Source organism: Salmo salar, chromosome 11 (assembly GCF_965601325.2).
Source record: "Salmo salar chromosome 11, fSalSal1, whole genome shotgun sequence".
In the NCBI taxonomy this organism is placed as follows: Eukaryota; Metazoa; Chordata; class Actinopteri; order Salmoniformes; family Salmonidae; genus Salmo; species Salmo salar.
Window position 1 is genome coordinate 49,962,501 of NC_138301.1, and position 20,178 is coordinate 49,982,678.

General features: G+C 34.3%; 1 protein-coding gene across 1 annotated transcript in view; it reads left to right on the top strand.

Annotated features, from left to right (window-relative positions):
• Positions 1-20,178, top strand: part of LOC106592139 (multiple epidermal growth factor-like domains protein 10) — a 665,433-nt gene that overhangs the window by 482,018 nt on the left and 163,237 nt on the right. The window lies entirely within an intron of this gene.

Consider the following 20,178-nt stretch of genomic DNA (forward strand, 5'->3'; position numbering starts at 1 on the left):
TAGGTAAAATGTAATGTCTGTGTGTATGTCTAGGTAAAATGTAATGTCTGTGTGTATCTCTAGGTAAAATGTAATGTCTGTGTGTGTGTCTAGGTAAAATGTAATGTCTGTGTGTGTGTATGTCTAGGTAAAATGTAATGTCTGTGTGTGTGTCTAGGTAAAATGTAATGTCTGTGTGTGTATGTCTATGTAAAATGTAATGTCTGTGTGTGTGTCTAGGTAAAATGTAATGTCTGTGTGTATGTCTAGGTAAAATGTAATGTCTGTGTGTATGTCTAGGTAAAATGTAATGTCTGTGTGTATGTCTAGGTAAAATGTAATGTCTGTGTGTGTGTGTGTCTAGGTAAAATGTAATGTCTTTGTGTATGTCTAGGTAAAATGTAATGTCTGTGTGTATGTCTAGGTAAAATGTAATATCTGTGTGTATGTCTAGGTAAAATGTAATGTCTGTGTGTATGTCTAGGTAAAATGTAATGTCTGTGTGTGTGTGTCTAGGTAAAATGTAATGTCTGTGTGTGTATGTCTAGGTAAAATGTAATGTCTGTGTGTGTGTCTAGGTAAAATGTAATGTCTGTGTGTATGTCTAGGTAAAATGTAATGTCTGTGTGTATGTCTAGGTAAAATGTAATGTCTGTGTGTATGTCTAGGTAAAATGTAATGTCTGTGTGTGTGTCTAGGTAAAATGTAATGTCTGTGTGTGTATGTCTAGGTAAAATGTAATGTCTGTGTGTATGTCTAGGTAAAATGTAATGTCTGTGTTTATGTCTAGGTAAAATGTAATGTCTGTGTGTGTGTCTAGGTAAAATGTAATGTCTGTGTGTGTATGTCTAGGTAAAATGTAATGTCTGTGTGTGTGTCTAGGTAAAATGTAATGTCTGTGTGTATGTCTAGGTAAAATGTAATGTCTGTGTGTATGTCTAGGTAAAATGTAATGTCTGTGTGTGTGTCTAGGTAAAATGTAATGTCTGTGTGTGTATGTCTAGGTAAAATGTAATGTCTGTGTGTATGTCTAGGTAAAATGTAATGTCTGTGTGTATGTCTAGGTAAAATGTAATGTATGTGTGTATGTGTAGGTAAAATGTAATGTCTGTGTGTGTGTGTCTAGGTAAAATGTAATGTCTGTGTGTATGTCTAGGTAAAATGTAATGTCTGTGTGTATGTCTAGGTAAAATGTAATGTCTGTGTGTATGTCTAGGTAAAATGTAATGTCTGTGTGTATGTCTAGGTAAAATGTAATGTCTGTGTGTGTGTCTAGGTAAAATGTAATGTCTGTGTGTGTATGTCTAGGTAAAATGTAATGTCTGTTTGTATGTCTAGGTAAAATGTAATGTCTGTGTGTGTGTCTAGGTAAAATGTAATGTCTGTGTGTGTATGTCTAGGTAAAATGTAATGTCTGTGTGTGTGTATGTCTAGGTAAAATGTAATGTCTCTGTGTATGTCTAGGTAAAATGTAATGTCTGTGTGTGTGTGTCTAGGTAAAATGTAATGTCTGTGTGTATGTCTAGGTAAAATGTCATGTCTGTGTGTATGTCTAGGTAAAATGTAATGTCTGTGTGTATGTCTAGGTAAAATGTAATGTCTGTGTGTATGTCTAGTTAAAATGTAATGTCTGTGTGTGTGTGTCTAGGTAAAATGTAATGTCTGTGTGTGTATGTCTAGGTAAAATGTAATGTCTGTGTGTATGTCTAGGTAAAATGTAATGTCTGTGTGTATGTCTAGGTAAAATGTAATGTCTGTGTGTGTGTCTAGGTAAAATGTAATGTCTGTGTGTATGTCTAGGTAAAATGTAATGTCTGTGTGTATGTCTAGGTAAAATGTAATGTCTGTGTGTATGTCTAGTTAAATGTAATGTCTGTGTGTGTGTGTCTAGGTAAAATGTAATGTCTGTGTGTATGTCTAGGTAAAATGTAATGTCTGTGTGTATGTCTAGGTAAAATGTAATGTCTGTGTGTATGTCTAGGTAAAATGTAATGTCTGTGTGTATCTCTAGGTAAAATGTAATGTCTGTGTGTGTGTCTAGGTAAAATATAATGTCTGTGTGTATGTCTAGGTAAAATGTAATGTCTGTGTGTATGTCTAGGTAAAATGTAATGTCTGTGTGTATCTCTAGGTAAAATGTAATGTCTGTGTGTGTGTCTAGGTAAAATGTAATGTCTGTGTGTGTGTATGTCTAGGTAAAATGTAATGTCTGTGTGTATGTCTAGGTAAAATGTAATGTCTGTGTGTATGTCTAGGTAAAATGTAATATCTGTGTGTATGTCTAGGTAAAATGTAATGTCTGTGTGTATGTCTAGGTAAAATGTAATGTCTGTGTGTGTGTGTCTAGGTAAAATGTAATGTCTGTGTGTGTATGTCTAGGTAAAATGTAATGTCTGTGTGTGTGTCTAGGTAAAATGTAATGTCTGTGTGTATGTCTAGGTAAAATGTAATGTCTGTGTGTATGTCTAGGTAAAATGTAATGTCTGTGTGTATGTCTAGGTAAAATGTAATGTCTGTGTGTGTGTCTAGGTAAAATGTAATGTCTGTGTGTGTATGTCTAGGTAAAATGTAATGTCTGTGTGTATGTCTAGGTAAAATGTAATGTCTGTGTTTATGTCTAGGTAAAATGTAATGTCTGTGTGTGTGTCTAGGTAAAATGTAATGTCTGTGTGTGTATGTCTAGGTAAAATGTAATGTCTGTGTGTGTGTCTAGGTAAAATGTAATGTCTGTGTGTATGTCTAGGTAAAACTGTAATGTCTGTGTGTATGTCTAGGTAAAATGTAATGTCTGTGTGTGTGTCTAGGTAAAATGTAATGTCTGTGTGTGTATGTCTAGGTAAAATGTAATGTCTGTGTGTATGTCTAGGTAAAATGTAATGTCTGTGTGTATGTCTAGGTAAAATGTAATGTATGTGTGTATGTGTAGGTAAAATGTAATGTCTGTGTGTGTGTGTCTAGGTAAAATGTAATGTCTGTGTGTATGTCTAGGTAAAATGTAATGTCTGTGTGTATGTCTAGGTAAAATGTAATGTCTGTGTGTATGTCTAGGTAAAATGTAATGTCTGTGTGTATGTCTAGGTAAAATGTAATGTCTGTGTGTGTGTCTAGGTAAAATGTAATGTCTGTGTGTGTATGTCTAGGTAAAATGTAATGTCTGTGTGTATGTCTAGGTAAAATGTAATGTCTGTGTGTGTGTCTAGGTAAAATGTAATGTCTGTGTGTGTATGTCTAGGTAAAATGTAATGTCTGTATGTGTGTATGTCTAGGTAAAATGTCATGTCTGTGTGTATGTCTAGGTAAAATGTCATGTCTGTGTGTATGTCTAGGTAAAATGTAATGTCTGTGTGTATGTCTAGGTAAAATGTAATGTCTGTGTGTGTATGTCTAGGTAAAATGTAATGTCTGTGTGTGTGTATGTCTAGGTAAAATGTAATGTCTGTGTGTATGTCTAGGTAAAATGTAATGTCTGTGTGTGTGTGTCTAGGTAAAATGTAATGTCTGTGTGTATGTCTAGGTAAAATGTCATGTCTGTGTGTATGTCTAGGTAAAATGTAATGTCTGTGTGTATGTCTAGGTAAAATGTAATGTCTGTGTGTATGTCTAGTTAAAATGTAATGTCTGTGTGTGTGTCTAGGTAAAATGTAATGTCTGTGTGTGTATGTCTAGGTAAAATGTAATGTCTGTGTGTATGTCTAGGTAAAATGTAATGTCTGTGTGTATGTCTAGGTAAAATGTAATGTCTGTGTGTGTATGTCTAGGTAAAATGTAATGTCTGTGTGTGTGTATGTCTAGGTAAAATGTAATGTCTGTGTGTATGTCTAGGTAAAATGTAATGTCTGTGTGTGTGTGTCTAGGTAAAATGTAATGTCTGTGTGTATGTCTAGGTAAAATGTCATGTCTGTGTGTATGTCTAGGTAAAATGTAATGTCTGTGTGTATGTCTAGGTAAAATGTAATGTCTGTGTGTATGTCTAGTTAAAATGTAATGTCTGTGTGTGTATGTCTAGGTAAAATGTAATGTCTGTGTGTGTATGTCTAGGTAAAATGTAATGTCTGTGTGTGTGTCTAGGTAAAATGTAATGTCTGTGTGTATGTCTAGGTAAAATGTAATGTCTGTGTGTATGTCTAGGTAAAATGTAATGTCTGTGTGTGTGTCTAGGTAAAATGTAATGTCTGTGTGTGTATGTCTAGGTAAAATGTAATGTCTGTGTGTATGTCTAGGTAAAATGTAATGTCTGTGTTTATGTCTAGGTAAAATGTAATGTCTGTGTGTGTGTCTAGGTAAAATGTAATGTCTGTGTGTGTATGTCTAGGTAAAATGTAATGTCTGTGTGTGTGTCTAGGTAAAATGTAATGTCTGTGTGTATGTCTAGGTAAAATGTAATGTCTGTGTGTATGTCTAGGTAAAATGTAATGTCTGTGTGTGTGTCTAGGTAAAATGTAATGTCTGTGTGTGTATGTCTAGGTAAAATGTAATGTCTGTGTGTATGTCTAGGTAAAATGTAATGTCTGTGTGTATGTCTAGGTAAAATGTAATGTATGTGTGTATGTGTAGGTAAAATGTAATGTCTGTGTGTGTGTGTCTAGGTAAAATGTAATGTCTGTGTGTATGTCTAGGTAAAATGTAATGTCTGTGTGTATGTCTAGGTAAAATGTAATGTCTGTGTGTATGTCTAGGTAAAATGTAATGTCTGTGTGTATGTCTAGGTAAAATGTAATGTCTGTGTGTGTGTCTAGGTAAAATGTAATGTCTGTGTGTGTATGTCTAGGTAAAATGTAATGTCTGTGTGTATGTCTAGGTAAAATGTAATGTCTGTGTGTGTGTCTAGGTAAAATGTAATGTCTGTGTGTGTATGTCTAGGTAAAATGTAATGTCTGTGTGTATGTCTAGGTAAAATGTAATGTCTGTGTGTATGTCTAGGTAAAATGTAATGTATGTGTGTATGTGTAGGTAAAATGTAATGTCTGTGTGTGTGTGTCTAGGTAAAATGTAATGTCTGTGTGTATGTCTAGGTAAAATGTAATGTCTGTGTGTATGTCTAGGTAAAATGTAATGTCTGTGTGTATGTCTAGGTAAAATGTAATGTCTGTGTGTATGTCTAGGTAAAATGTAATGTCTGTGTGTGTGTCTAGGTAAAATGTCATGTCTGTGTGTGTATGTCTAGGTAAAATGTAATGTCTGTGTGTATGTCTAGGTAAAATGTAATGTCTGTGTGTGTGTCTAGGTAAAATGTAATGTCTGTGTGTGTATGTCTAGGTAAAATGTAATGTCTGTATGTGTGTATGTCTAGGTAAAATGTCATGTCTGTGTGTATGTCTAGGTAAAATGTCATGTCTGTGTGTATGTCTAGGTAAAATGTAATGTCTGTGTGTATGTCTAGGTAAAATGTAATGTCTGTGTGTGTATGTCTAGGTAAAATGTAATGTCTGTGTGTGTGTATGTCTAGGTAAAATGTAATGTCTGTGTGTATGTCTAGGTAAAATGTAATGTCTGTGTGTGTGTGTGTCTAGGTAAAATGTAATGTCTGTGTGTATGTCTAGGTAAAATGTCATGTCTGTGTGTATGTCTAGGTAAAATGTAATGTCTGTGTGTATGTCTAGGTAAAATGTAATGTCTGTGTGTATGTCTAGTTAAAATGTAATGTCTGTGTGTGTGTCTAGGTAAAATGTAATGTCTGTGTGTGTATGTCTAGGTAAAATGTAATGTCTGTGTGTATGTCTAGGTAAAATGTAATGTCTGTGTGTATGTCTAGGTAAAATGTAATGTCTGTGTGTGTATGTCTAGGTAAAATGTAATGTCTGTGTGTGTGTATGTCTAGGTAAAATGTAATGTCTGTGTGTATGTCTAGGTAAAATGTAATGTCTGTGTGTGTGTGTCTAGGTAAAATGTAATGTCTGTGTGTATGTCTAGGTAAAATGTCATGTCTGTGTGTATGTCTAGGTAAAATGTAATGTCTGTTTGTATGTCTAGGTAAAATGTAATGTCTGTGTGTATGTCTAGTTAAAATGTAATGTCTGTGTGTGTGTGTCTAGGTAAAATGTAATGTCTGTGTGTGTATGTCTAGGTAAAATGTAATGTCTGTGTGTGTGTCTAGGTAAAATGTAATGTCTGTGTGTATGTCTAGGTAAAATGTAATGTCTGTGTGTATGTCTAGGTAAAATGTAATGTCTGTGTGTGTGTCTAGGTAAAATGTAATGTCTGTGTGTGTGTCTAGGTAAAATGTAATGTCTGTGTGTGTATGTCTAGGTAAAATGTAATGTCTGTGTGTATGTCTAGGTAAAATGTAATGTCTGTGTGTGTGTCTAGGTAAAATGTAATGTCTGTGTGTGTATGTCTAGGTAAAATGTAATGTCTGTGTGTATGTCTAGGTAAAATGTAATGTCTGTGTGTATGTCTAGGTAAAATGTAATGTATGTGTGTATGTGTAGGTAAAATGTAATGTCTGTGTGTGTGTGTCTAGGTAAAATGTAATGTCTGTGTGTATGTCTAGGTAAAATGTAATGTCTGTGTGTATGTCTAGGTAAAATGTAATGTCTGTGTGTATGTCTAGGTAAAATGTAATGTCTGTGTGTATGTCTAGGTAAAATGTAATGTCTGTGTGTGTGTCTAGGTAAAATGTCATGTCTGTGTGTGTATGTCTAGGTAAAATGTAATGTCTGTGTGTATGTCTAGGTAAAATGTAATGTCTGTGTGTGTGTCTAGGTAAAATGTAATGTCTGTGTGTGTATGTCTAGGTAAAATGTAATGTCTGTATGTGTGTATGTCTAGGTAAAATGTCATGTCTGTGTGTATGTCTAGGTAAAATGTCATGTCTGTGTGTATGTCTAGGTAAAATGTAATGTCTGTGTGTATGTCTAGGTAAAATGTAATGTCTGTGTGTGTATGTCTAGGTAAAATGTAATGTCTGTGTGTGTGTATGTCTAGGTAAAATGTAATGTCTGTGTGTATGTCTAGGTAAAATGTAATGTCTGTGTGTGTGTGTGTCTAGGTAAAATGTAATGTCTGTGTGTATGTCTAGGTAAAATGTCATGTCTGTGTGTATGTCTAGGTAAAATGTAATGTCTGTGTGTATGTCTAGGTAAAATGTAATGTCTGTGTGTATGTCTAGTTAAAATGTAATGTCTGTGTGTGTGTCTAGGTAAAATGTAATGTCTGTGTGTGTATGTCTAGGTAAAATGTAATGTCTGTGTGTATGTCTAGGTAAAATGTAATGTCTGTGTGTATGTCTAGGTAAAATGTAATGTCTGTGTGTGTATGTCTAGGTAAAATGTAATGTCTGTGTGTGTGTATGTCTAGGTAAAATGTAATGTCTGTGTGTATGTCTAGGTAAAATGTAATGTCTGTGTGTGTGTGTCTAGGTAAAATGTAATGTCTGTGTGTATGTCTAGGTAAAATGTCATGTCTGTGTGTATGTCTAGGTAAAATGTAATGTCTGTTTGTATGTCTAGGTAAAATGTAATGTCTGTGTGTATGTCTAGTTAAAATGTAATGTCTGTGTGTGTGTGTCTAGGTAAAATGTAATGTCTGTGTGTGTATGTCTAGGTAAAATGTAATGTCTGTGTGTGTGTCTAGGTAAAATGTAATGTCTGTGTGTATGTCTAGGTAAAATGTAATGTCTGTGTGTATGTCTAGGTAAAATGTAATGTCTGTGTGTATGTCTAGGTAAAATGTAATGTCTGTGTGTGTGTCTAGGTAAAATGTAATGTCTGTGTGTGTATGTCTAGGTAAAATGTAATGTCTGTGTGTATGTCTAGGTAAAATGTAATGTCTGTGTTTATGTCTAGGTAAAATGTAATGTCTGTGTGTGTGTCTAGGTAAAATGTAATGTCTGTGTGTGTATGTCTAGGTAAAATGTAATGTCTGTGTGTGTGTCTAGGTAAAATGTAATGTCTGTGTGTATGTCTAGGTAAAATGTAATGTCTGTGTGTATGTCTAGGTAAAATGTAATGTCTGTGTGTGTGTCTAGGTAAAATGTAATGTCTGTGTGTGTATGTCTAGGTAAAATGTAATGTCTGTGTGTATGTCTAGGTAAAATGTAATGTCTGTGTGTATGTCTAGGTAAAATGTAATGTCTGTGTGTATGTGTAGGTAAAATGTAATGTCTGTGTGTGTGTCTAGGTAAAATGTAATGTCTGTGTGTATGTCTAGGTAAAATGTAATGTCTGTGTGTATGTCTAGGTAAAATGTAATGTCTGTGTGTATGTCTAGGTAAAATGTAATGTCTGTGTGTATGTCTAGGTAAAATGTAATGTCTGTGTGTGTGTCTAGGTAAAATGTAATGTCTGTGTGTGTATGTCTAGGTAAAATGTAATGTCTGTGTGTATGTCTAGGTAAAATGTAATGTCTGTGTGTGTGTCTAGGTAAAATGTAATGTCTGTGTGTGTATGTCTAGGTAAAATGTAATGTCTGTATGTGTGTATGTCTAGGTAAAATGTCATGTCTGTGTGTATGTCTAGGTAAAATGTCATGTCTGTGTGTATGTCTAGGTAAAATGTAATGTCTGTGTGTATGTCTAGGTAAAATGTAATGTCTGTGTGTGTATGTCTAGGTAAAATGTAATGTCTGTGTGTGTGTATGTCTAGGTAAAATGTAATGTCTGTGTGTATGTCTAGGTAAAATGTAATGTCTGTGTGTGTGTGTCTAGGTAAAATGTAATGTCTGTGTGTATGTCTAGGTAAAATGTCATGTCTGTGTGTATGTCTAGGTAAAATGTAATGTCTGTGTGTATGTCTAGGTAAAATGTAATGTCTGTGTGTATGTCTAGTTAAAATGTAATGTCTGTGTGTGTGTCTAGGTAAAATGTAATGTCTGTGTGTGTATGTCTAGGTAAAATGTAATGTCTGTGTGTATGTCTAGGTAAAATGTAATGTCTGTGTGTATGTCTAGGTAAAATGTAATGTCTGTGTGTGTATGTCTAGGTAAAATGTAATGTCTGTGTGTGTGTATGTCTAGGTAAAATGTAATGTCTGTGTGTATGTCTAGGTAAAATGTAATGTCTGTGTGTGTGTGTCTAGGTAAAATGTAATGTCTGTGTGTATGTCTAGGTAAAATGTCATGTCTGTGTGTATGTCTAGGTAAAATGTAATGTCTGTGTGTATGTCTAGGTAAAATGTAATGTCTGTGTGTATGTCTAGTTAAAATGTAATGTCTGTGTGTGTGTCTAGGTAAAATGTAATGTCTGTGTGTGTATGTCTAGGTAAAATGTAATGTCTGTGTGTGTGTCTAGGTAAAATGTAATGTCTGTGTGTATGTCTAGGTAAAATGTAATGTCTGTGTGTATGTCTAGGTAAAATGTAATGTCTGTGTGTATGTCTAGGTAAAATGTAATGTCTGTGTGTGTGTGTCTAGGTAAAATGTAATGTCTGTGTATATGTCTAGGTAAAATGTAATGTCTGTGTGTATGTCTAGGTAAAATGTAATGTCTGTGTGTATGTCTAGGTAAAATGTAATGTCTGTGTGTATCTCTAGGTAAAATGTAATGTCTGTGTGTGTGTCTAGGTAAAATGTAATGTCTGTGTGTGTGTATGTCTAGGTAAAATGTAATGTCTGTGTGTGTGTCTAGGTAAAATGTAATGTCTGTGTGTGTATGTCTATGTAAAATGTAATGTCTGTGTGTGTGTCTAGGTAAAATGTAATGTCTGTGTGTATGTCTAGGTAAAATGTAATGTCTGTGTGTATGTCTAGGTAAAATGTAATGTCTGTGTCTGTGTGTCTAGGTAAAATGTCATGTCTGTGTGTATGTCTAGGTAAAATGTAATGTCTGTGTGTATGTCTAGGTAAAATGTAATGTCTGTGTGTATGTCTAGGTAAAATGTAATGTCTGTGTGTATCTCTAGGTAAAATGTAATGTCTGTGTGTGTGTCTAGGTAAAATGTAATGTCTGTGTGTGTGTATGTCTAGGTAAAATGTAATGTCTGTGTGTGTGTCTAGGTAAAATGTAATGTCTGTGTGTGTATGTCTATGTAAAATGTAATGTCTGTGTGTGTGTCTAGGTAAAATGTAATGTCTGTGTGTATGTCTAGGTAAAATGTAATGTCTGTGTGTATGTCTAGGTAAAATGTAATGTCTGTGTGTATGTCTAGGTAAAATGTAATGTCTGTGTGTGTGTGTGTCTAGGTAAAATGTAATGTCTGTGTGTATGTCTAGGTAAAATGTAATGTCTGTGTGTATGTCTAGGTAAAATGTAATATCTGTGTGTATGTCTAGGTAAAATGTAATGTCTGTGTGTATGTCTAGGTAAAATGTAATGTCTGTGTGTGTGTGTCTAGGTAAAATGTAATGTCTGTGTGTGTATGTCTAGGTAAAATGTAATGTCTGTGTGTGTGTCTAGGTAAAATGTAATGTCTGTGTGTATGTCTAGGTAAAATGTAATGTCTGTGTGTATGTCTAGGTAAAATGTAATGTCTGTGTGTATGTCTAGGTAAAATGTAATGTCTGTGTGTGTGTCTAGGTAAAATGTAATGTCTGTGTGTGTATGTCTAGGTAAAATGTAATGTCTGTGTGTATGTCTAGGTAAAATGTAATGTCTGTGTTTATGTCTAGGTAAAATGTAATGTCTGTGTGTGTGTCTAGGTAAAATGTAATGTCTGTGTGTGTATGTCTAGGTAAAATGTAATGTCTGTGTGTGTGTCTAGGTAAAATGTAATGTCTGTGTGTATGTCTAGGTAAAATGTAATGTCTGTGTGTATGTCTAGGTAAAATGTAATGTCTGTGTGTATGTCTAGGTAAAATGTAATGTCTGTGTGTGTATGTCTAGGTAAAATGTAATGTCTGTGTGTATGTCTAGGTAAAATGTAATGTCTGTGTGTATGTCTAGGTAAAATGTAATGTATGTGTGTATGTGTAGGTAAAATGTAATGTCTGTGTGTGTGTGTCTAGGTAAAATGTAATGTCTGTGTGTATGTCTAGGTAAAATGTAATGTCTGTGTGTATGTCTAGGTAAAATGTAATGTCTGTGTGTATGTCTAGGTAAAATGTAATGTCTGTGTGTATGTCTAGGTAAAATGTAATGTCTGTGTGTGTGTCTAGGTAAAATGTAATGTCTGTGTGTGTATGTCTAGGTAAAATGTAATGTCTGTGTGTATGTCTAGGTAAAATGTAATGTCTGTGTGTGTGTCTAGGTAAAATGTAATGTCTGTGTGTGTATGTCTAGGTAAAATGTAATGTCTGTTTGTGTGTATGTCTAGGTAAAATGTCATGTCTGTGTGTATGTCTAGGTAAAATGTCATGTCTGTGTGTATGTCTAGGTAAAATGTAATGTCTGTGTGTATGTCTAGGTAAAATGTAATGTCTGTGTGTGTATGTCTAGGTAAAATGTAATGTCTGTGTGTGTGTGTGTGTATGTCTAGGTAAAATGTAATGTCTGTGTGTATGTCTAGGTAAAATGTAATGTCTGTGTGTGTATGTCTAGGTAAAATGTAATGTCTGTGTGTATGTCTAGGTAAAATGTAACGTCTGTGTGTGTATGTATGTCTAGGTAAAATGTAATGTCTGTATGTGTGTATGTCTAGGTAAAATGTAATGTCTGTATGTGTGTATGTCTAGGTAAAATGTCATGTCTGTGTGTATGTCTAGGTAAAATGTAATGTCTGTGTGTATGTCTAGGTAAAATGTAATGTCTGTGTGTGTATGTATGTCTAGGTAAAATGTAATGTCTGTATGTGTGTATGTCTAGGTAAAATGTAATGTCTGTATGTGTGTATGTCTAGGTAAAATGTCATGTCTGTGTGTATGTCTAGGTAAAATGTAATGTCTGTGTGTATGTCTAGGTAAAATGTAATGTCTGTGTGTATGTCTAGGTAAAATGTAATGTCTGTGTGTATGTCTAGGTAAAATGTAATGTCTGTGTGTGTATGTCTAGGTAAAATGTAATGTCTGTGTGTGTGTATGTCTAGGTAAAATGTAATGTCTGTGTGTATGTCTAGGTAAAATGTAATGTCTGTGTGTGTATGTCTAGGTAAAATGTAATGTCTGTGTGTATGTCTAGGTAAAATCTAATGTCTGTGTGTATGTCTAGGTAAAATCTAATGTCTGTGTGTATGTCTAGGTAAAATGTAATGTCTGTGTGTGTGTATGTCTAGGTAAAATGTAATGTCTGTGTGTATGTCTAGGTAAAATGTAATGTCTGTGTGTATGTCTAGGTAAAATGTAATGTCTGTGTGTATGTCTAGGTAAAATGTAATGTCTGTGTGTATGTCTAGGTAAAATGTAATGTCTGTGTGTGTGTCTAGGTAAAATGTAATGTCTGTGTGTGTATGTCTAGGTAAAATGTAATGTCTGTGTGTATGTCTAGGTAAAATGGAATGTCTGTGTGTATGTCTAGGTAAAATGTAATGTCTGTGTTTATGTCTAGGTAAAATGTAATGTCTGTGTGTGTGTGTCTAGGTAAAATGTAATGTCTGTGTGTATGTCTAGGTAAAATGTAATGTCTGTGTGTATGTCTAGGTAAAATGTAATGTCTGTGTGTATGTCTAGGTAAAATGTAATGTCTGTGTGTATGTCTAGGTAAAATGTAATGTCTGTGTGTGTGTCTAGTTAAAATGTCATGTCTGTGTGTGTATGTCTAGGTAAAATGTAATGTCTGTGTGTATGTCTAGGTAAAATGTAATGTCTGTGTGTGTGTCTAGGTAAAATGTAATGTCTGTGTGTGTATGTCTAGGTAAAATGTAATGTCTGTGTGTGTATGTCTAGGTAAAATGTAATGTCTGTGTGTATGTCTAGGTAAAATGTCATGTCTGTGTGTATGTCTAGGTAAAATGTCATGTCTGTGTGTATGTCTAGGTAAAATGTAATGTCTGTGTGTATGTCTAGGTAAAATGTAATGTCTGTGTGTGTATGTCTAGGTAAAATGTAATGTCTGTGTGTGTGTATGTCTAGGTAAAATGTAATGTCTGTGTGTATGTCTAGGTAAAATGTAATGTCTGTGTGTGTGTGTCTAGGTAAAATGTAATGTCTGTGTGTATGTCTAGGTAAAATGTCATGTCTGTGTGTATGTCTAGGTAAAATGTAATGTCTGTGTGTGTGTAGGTCTAGGTAAAATGTAATGTCTGTGTGTATGTCTAGGTAAAATGTAATGTCTGTGTGTATGTCTAGGTAAAATGTAATGTCTGTGTGTGTGTCTAGGTAAAATGTAATGTCTGTGTGTGTATGTCTAGGTAAAATGTAATGTCTGTGTGTGTGTCTAGGTAAAATGTAATGTCTGTGTGTGTGTCTAGGTAAAATGTAATGTCTGTGTGTATGTCTAGGTAAAATGTAATGTCTGTGTGTGTATGTCTAGGTAAAATGTAATGTCTGTGTGTATGTCTAGGTAAAATGGAATGTCTGTGTGTATGTCTAGGTAAAATGTAATGTCTGTGTTTATGTCTAGGTAAAATGTAATGTCTGTGTGTGTGTGTCTAGGTAAAATGTAATGTCTGTGTGTATGTCTAGGTAAAATGTAATGTCTGTGTGTATGTCTAGGTAAAATGTAATGTCTGTGTGTATGTCTAGGTAAAATGTAATGTCTGTGTGTATGTCTAGGTAAAATGTAATGTCTGTGTGTGTGTCTAGTTAAAATGTCATGTCTGTGTGTGTATGTCTAGGTAAAATGTAATGTCTGTGTGTATGTCTAGGTAAAATGTAATGTCTGTGTGTGTGTCTAGGTAAAATGTAATGTCTGTGTGTGTATGTCTAGGTAAAATGTAATGTCTGTGTGTGTATGTCTAGGTAAAATGTAATGTCTGTGTGTATGTCTAGGTAAAATGTCATGTCTGTGTGTATGTCTAGGTAAAATGTAATGTCTGTGTGTATGTCTAGGTAAAATGTAATGTCTGTGTGTATGTCTAGGTAAAATGTAATGTCTGTGTGTGTATGTCTAGGTAAAATGTAATGTCTGTGTGTGTGTATGTCTAGGTAAAATGTAATGTCTGTGTGTATGTCTAGGTAAAATGTAATGTCTGTGTGTGTGTGTCTAGGTAAAATGTAATGTCTGTGTGTATGTCTAGGTAAAATGTCATGTCTGTGTGTATGTCTAGGTAAAATGTAATGTCTGTGTGTGTGTAGGTCTAGGTAAAATGTAATGTCTGTGTGTATGTCTAGGTAAAATGTAATGTCTGTGTGTATGTCTAGGTAAAATGTAATGTCTGTGTGTGTGTCTAGGTAAAATGTAATGTCTGTGTGTGTATGTCTAGGTAAAATGTAATGTCTGTGTGTGTGTCTAGGTAAAATGTAATGTCTGTGTGTGTGTCTAGGTAAAATGTAATGTCTGTGTGTATGTCTAGGTAAAATGTAATGTCTGTGTGTATGTCTAGGTAAAATGTAATGTCTGTGTGTGTGTGTCTAGGTAAAATGTAATGTCTGTGTGTATGTCTAGGTAAAATGTAATGTCTGTGTGTATGTCTAGGTAAAATGTAATGTCTGTGTGTATGTCTAGGTAAAATGTAATGTCTGTGTGTATCTCTAGGTAAAATGTAATGTCTGTGTGTGTGTCTAGGTAAAATGTAATGTCTGTGTGTGTGTCTAGGTAAAATGTAATGTCTGTGTGTATGTCTAGGTAAAATGTAATGTCTGTGTGTATGTCTAGGTAAAATGTAATGTCTGTGTGTATGTCTAGGTAAAATGTAATGTCTGTGTGTGTGTGTGTCTAGGTAAAATGTAATGTCTGTGTGTATGTCTAGGTAAAATGTAATGTCTGTGTGTATGTCTAGGTAAAATGTAATATCTGTGTGTATGTCTAGGTAAAATGTAATGTCTGTGTGTATGTCTAGGTAAAATGTAATGTCTGTGTGTATGTCTAGGTAAAATGTAATGTCTGTGTGTATGTCTAGGTAAAATGTAATGTCTGTGTGTATGTCTAGGTAAAATGTAATGTCTGTGTGTATGTCTAGGTAAAATGTAATGTCTGTGTGTATGTCTAGGTAAAATGTAAGGTCTGTGTGTGTGTCTAGGTAAAATGTAATGTCTGTGTGTGTGTATGTCTATGTAAAATGTAATGTCTGTGTGTGTGTCTAGGTAAAATGTAATGTCTGTGTGTGTATGTCTAGGTAAAATGTAATGTCTGTGTGTGTGTCTAGGTAAAATGTAATGTCTGTGTGTATGTCTAGGTAAAATGTAATGTCTGTGTGTATGTCTAGGTAAAATGTAATGTCTGTGTGTATGTCTAGGTAAAATGTAATGTCTGTGTGTGTGTGTCTAGGTAAAATGTAATGTCTTTGTGTATGTCTAGGTAAAATGTAATATCTGTGTGTATATCCAGGTAAAATGTAATGTCTGTGTGTATGTCTAGGTAAAATGTAATGTCTGTGTGTATGTCTAGGTAAAATGTAATGTCTGTGTGTGTGTCTAGGTAAAATGTAATGTCTGTGTGTGTATGTCTAGGTAAAATGTAATGTCTGTGTGTGTGTCTAGGTAAAATGTAATGTCTGTGTGTATGTCTAGGTAAAATGTAATGTCTGTGTGTATGTCTAGGTAAAATGTAATGTCTGTGTGTATGTCTAGGTAAAATGTAATGTCTGTGTGTGTGTGTCTAGGTAAAATGTAATGTCTGTGTGTATGTCTAGGTAAAATGTAATGTCTGTGTGTATGTCTAGGTAAAATGTAATGTCTGTGTGTATGTCTAGGTAAAATGTAATGTCTGTGTGTATGTCTAGGTAAAATGTAATGTCTGTGTGTGTGTCTAGGTAAAATGTAATGTCTGTGTGTGTGTATGTCTAGGTAAAATGTAATGTCTGTGTGTGTGTCTAGGTAAAATGTAATGTCTGTGTGTGTATGTCTAGGTAAAATGTAATGTCTGTGTGTATGTCTAGGTAAAATGTAATGTCTGTGTGTATATCTAGGTAAAATGTAATGTCTGTGTGTATGTCTAGGTAAAATGTAATGTCTGTGTGTATGTCTAGGTAAAATGTAATGTCTGTGTGTGTATCTAGGTAAAATGTAATGTCTGTGTGTGTGTGTATGTCTAGGTAAAATGTAATGTCTGTGTGTGTGTCTAGGTAAAATGTAATGTCTGTGTGTATGTCTAGGTAAAATGTAATGTCTGTGTGTATGTCTAGGTAAAATGTAATGTCTGTGTGTATGTCTAGGTAAAATGTAATGTCTGTGTGTGTGTGTCTAGGTAAAATGTAATGTCTGTGTGTATGTCTAGGTAAAATGTAATGTCTGTGTGTATGTCTAGGTAAAATGTAATGTCTGTGTGTATGTCTAGGTAAAATGTAATGTCTGTGTGTATGTCTAGGTAAAATGTAATGTCTGTGTGTGTGTATGTCTAGGTAAAATGTAATGTCTGTGTGTATGTCTAGGTAAAATGTAATGTCTGAGTGTATGTCTAGGTAAAATGTAATGTCTGTGCGTATGTCTAGGTAAAATGTAATGTCTGTGTGTATGTCTAGGTAAAATGTAATGTCTGTGTGTGTGTCTAGGTAAAATGTAATGTCTGTGTGTGTATGTCTAGGTAAAATGTAATGTCTGTGTGTGTGTCTAGGTAAAATGTAATGTCTGTGTGTATGTCTAGGCAAAATGTAATGTCTGTGTGTATGTCTAGGTAAAATGTAATGTCTGTGTGTATGTCTAGGTAAAATGTAATGTCTGTGTGTATGTCTAGGTAAAATGTAATGTCTGTGTGTGTGTGTCTAGGTAAAATGTAATGTCTGTGTGTATGACTAGGTAAAATGTAATGTCTGTGTGTATGTCTAGGTAAAATGTAATGTCTGTGTGTATGTCTAGGTAAAATGTAATGTCTGTGTGTATGTCTAGGTAAAATGTAATGTCTGTGTGTGTGTCTAGGTAAAATGTAATGTCTGTGTGTGTATGTCTAGGTAAAATGTAATGTCTGTGTGTATGTCTAGGTAAAGTGTAATGTCTGTGTGTGTGTCTAGGTAAAATGTAATGTCTGTGTGTGTATGTATGTCTAGGTAAAATGTAATGTCTGTGTGTGTATGTCTAGGTAAAATGTAATGTCTGTGTGTGTATGTCTAGGTAAAATGTAATGTCTGTGTGTGTGTGTGTATGTCTAGGTAAAATGTAATGTCTGTGTGTATGTCTAGGTAAAATGTAATGTCTGTGTGTGTATGTCTAGGTAAAATGTAATGTCTGTGTGTATGTCTAGGTAAAATGTAATGTCTGTGTGTGTATGTATGTCTAGGTAAAATGTAATGTCTGTATGTGTGTATGTCTAGATAAAATGTAATGTCTGTATGTGTGTATGTCTAGGTAAAATGTAATGTCTGTATGTGTGTATGTCTAGGTAAAATGTAATGTCTGTGTGTATGTCTAGGTAAAATGTAATGTCTGTGTGTATGTCTAGGTAAAATGTAATGTCTGTGTGTGTATGTCTAGGTAAAATGTAATGTCTGTGTGTGTGTATGTCTAGGTAAAATGTAATGTCTGTGTGTGTGTATGTCTAGGTAAAATGTAATGTCTGTGTGTGTATGTCTAGGTAAAATGTAATGTCTGTGTGTATGTCTAGGTAAAATCTAATGTCTGTGTGTATGTCTAGGTAAAATCCAATGTCTGTGTGTATGTCTAGGTAAAATGTAATGTCTGTGTGTGTGTATGTCTAGGTAAAATGTAATGTCTGTGTGTATGTCTAGGTAAAATGTAATGTCTGTGTGTATGTCTAGGTAAAATGTAATGTCTGTGTGTATGTCTAGGTAAAATGTAATGTCTGTGTGTATGTCTAGGTAAAATGTAATGTCTGTGTGTATGTCTAGGTAAAATGTAATGTCTGTGTGTGTGTCTAGTTAAAATGTAATGTCTGTGTGTGTATGTCTAGGTAAAATGTAATGTCTGTGTGTATGTCTAGGTAAAATGTAATGTCTGTGTGTGTGTCTAGGTAAAATGTAATGTCTGTGTGTATGTCTAGGTAAAATGTAATGTCTGTGTGTATGTCTAGGTAAAATGTAATGTCTGTGTGTATGTCTAGGTAAAATGTAATGTCTGTGTGTGTGTCTAGTTAAAATGTAATGTCTGTGTGTGTATGTCTAGGTAAAATGTAAAGTCTGTGTGTATGTCTAGGTAAAATGTAATGTCTGTGTGTGTGTCTAGGTAAAATGTAATGTCTGTGTGTGTATGTCTAGGTAAAATGTAATGTCTGTGTGTGTATGTCTAGGTAAAATGTAATGTCTGTGTGTATGTCTAGGTAAAATGTCATGTCTGTGCGTATGTCTAGGTAAAATGTCATGTCTGTGTGTATGTCTAGGTAAAATGTAATGTCTGTGTGTATGTCTAGGTAAAATGTAATGTCTGTGTGTATGTCTAGGTAAAATGTAATGTCTGTGTGTGTATGTCTAGGTAAAATGTAATGTCTGTGTGTGTGTATGTCTAGGTAAAATGTAATGTCTGTGTGTATGTCTAGGTAAAATGTAATGTCTGTGTGTGTGTGTCTAGGTAAAATGTAATGTCTGTGTGTATGTCTAGGTAAAATGTCATGTCTGTGTGTATGTCTAGGTAAAATGTAATGTCTGTGTGTATGTCTAGATAAAATGTAATGTCTGTGTGTATGTCTAGGTAAAATGTAATGTCTGTGTGTGTGTCTAGGTAAAATGTAATGTCTGTGTGTGTATGTCTAGGTAAAATGTAATGTCTGTGTGTGTGTCTAGGTAAAATGTAATGTCTGTGTGTATGTCTAGGTAAAATGTAATGTCTGTGTGTATGTCAATTTAAAATGTAATGTCTGTGTGTATGTCTAGGTAAAATGTAATGTCTGTGTGTGTGTGTCTAGGTAAAATGTAATGTCTGTGTGTATGTCTAGGTAAAATGTAATGTCTGTGTGTATGTCTAGGTAAAATGTAATGTCTGTGTGTATGTCTAGGTAAAATGTAATGTCTGTGTGTATCTCTAGGTAAAATGTAATGTCTGTGTGTGTGTCTAGGTAAAATGTAATGTCTGTGTGTGTATGTCTAGGTAAAATGTAATGTCTGTGTGTGTGTCTAGGTAAAATGTAATGTCTGTGTGTGTATGTCTATGTAAAATGTAATGTCTGTGTGTGTGTCTAGGTAAAATGTAATGTCTGTGTGTATGTCTAGGTAAAATGTAATGTCTGTGTGTATGTCTAGGTAAAATGTAATGTCTGTGTGTATGTCTAGGTAAAATGTAATGTCTGTTTATGTGTGTGTCTAGGTAAAATGTAATGTCTGTGTGTATGTCTAGGTAAAATGTAATGTCTGTGTGTATGTCTAGGTAAAATGTAATATTTGTGTGTATGTCTAGGTAAAATGTAATGTCTGTGTATATGTCTAGGTAAAATGTAATGTCTGTGTGTATGTCTAGGTAAAATGTAATGTCTGTGTGTATGTCTAGGTAAAATGTAATGTCTGTGTGTGTGTATGTCTAGGTAAAATGTAATGTCTGTGTGTATGTCTAGGTAAAATGTAATGTCTGTGTGTATGTCTAGGTAAAATGTAATGTCTGTGCGTATGTCTAGGTAAAATGTAATGTCTGTGTGTATGTCTAGGTAAAATGTAATGTCTGTGTGTGTGTCTAGGTAAAATGTAATGTCTGTGTGTGTATGTCTAGGTAAAATGTAATGTCTGTGTGTGTGTCTAGGTAAAATGTAATGTCTGTGTGTATGTCTAAGCAAAATGTAATGTCTGTGTGTATGTCTAGGTAAAATGTAATGTCTGTGTGTATGTCTAGGTAAAATGTAATGTCTGTGTGTATGTCTAGGTAAAATGTAATGTCTGTGTGTGTGTGTCTAGGTAAAATGTAATGTCTGTGTGTATGACTAGGTAAAATGTAATGTCTGTGTGTATGTCTAGGTAAAATGTAATGTCTGTGTGTATGTCTAGGTAAAATGTAATGTCTGTGTGTATGTCTAGGTAAAATGTAATGTCTGTGTGTGTGTCTAGGTAAAATGTAATGTCTGTGTGTGTATGTCTAGGTAAAATGTAATGTCTGTGTGTATGTCTAGGTAAAGTGTAATGTCTGTGTGTGTGTCTAGGTAAAATGTAATGTCTGTGTGTGTATGTATGTCTAGGTAAAATGTAATGTCTGTGTGTGTATGTCTAGGTAAAATGTAATGTCTGTGTGTGTATGTCTAGGTAAAATGTAATGTCTGTGTGTGTGTGTGTATGTCTAGGTAAAATGTAATGTCTGTGTGTATGTCTAGGTAAAATGTAATGTCTGTGTGTGTATGTCTAGGTAAAATGTAATGTCTGTGTGTATGTCTAGGTAAAATGTAATGTCTGTGTGTGTATGTATGTCTAGGTAAAATGTAATGTCTGTATG